Source organism: Chroicocephalus ridibundus, chromosome 12 (genome assembly GCF_963924245.1).
Source record: "Chroicocephalus ridibundus chromosome 12, bChrRid1.1, whole genome shotgun sequence".
In the NCBI taxonomy this organism is placed as follows: Eukaryota; Metazoa; Chordata; class Aves; order Charadriiformes; family Laridae; genus Chroicocephalus; species Chroicocephalus ridibundus.
The window spans coordinates 14,955,900-14,956,947 of record NC_086295.1 but is presented as its reverse complement, the minus strand read 5'-3'; positions in this window follow the sequence as shown (position 1 = coordinate 14,956,947).

The window sequence follows — 1,048 nt, the reverse complement described above, 5'->3', positions numbered from 1 at the left end:
CTGGAAGGAGGGAAGGGACAAGGAGTCAGTGCATGGGGAAAGCACCCGCCGCTGGGCTGCTAACCAAGAGCACCACCGTCATCAAACGCGCTTTTAATTTTAGAGAGCGAGAGAAGACACTGACAACAATACTAGCTAATAATTACTATAATAACAAGACAATTACTGAACACTTTCCCTTCTGCTGCTATCAGCCCCTCACTGCAAGTCCCAGCTGGGTAAGCCAGCATCGCTTTGGTGTCAAAATCCACATTTGCATTTTAGGCATCACCAGAGATCATCAACGACACTCGTTTTCTTGATAAACTCAGCTAAAACCTATTTCAGCTCTACAGACCTGTTGGAGCCCTGGTGCCCTGCACAAAATCTCTGCAAAGACCCAGGTCCATTTTGCAGAGCAATATTGCAGGATGACAAAAGCAAGACTGGAGGTATTATCCCTGGGAAGATCTCTTCTAGAAGACCACCGTGACAGCTGCTTGGAAAAGCGCTTTTATGAGAGTGCTTTCTAATATCCATCTAATGCGGTATCACACAGCAGAGCTCCAAGACGCCGCAGCGATCACGAACGTGACCAGTGCTGGTGGCTAGCAACGTGGCAAAGCGCGTGGACCTTAGCAAAAATGCTCTCGATCCAGGTCTGTCCCACCCTCCCAGGTACCGCCAGAGTCAGCCCCTGTCCTCCGGGAACATCCACCCTGCAGAGGTGAAGCGGGTTAGTAGCAGAGGACAAGCGTGCACACAGACATGCTCTTTATTACTAACCTTGGTGATAGGACTGAGTGGCTGTGTGCGTGCAGCAAAGCCCCTTTTTATTGTGTCTGTCAAGGTCAGAGTGGGAAAAGATATGTCAGAAATTCCCATGTGTCATGTCCACACAGCTCCATTGGTGCTGCTGTCCCACTGCCCGGAGAGACACAAAAGGCAAACTTCGCTTTTATCTCTCTGCAAATGCAGCCTGGTTATTTTTATTCCTGTATTGTCAGGCGAGTACAAAGGCAGAGTGAGAGACTCCAGCCCGGGGAGGCAGCGCAACCCTCCAGGCTTG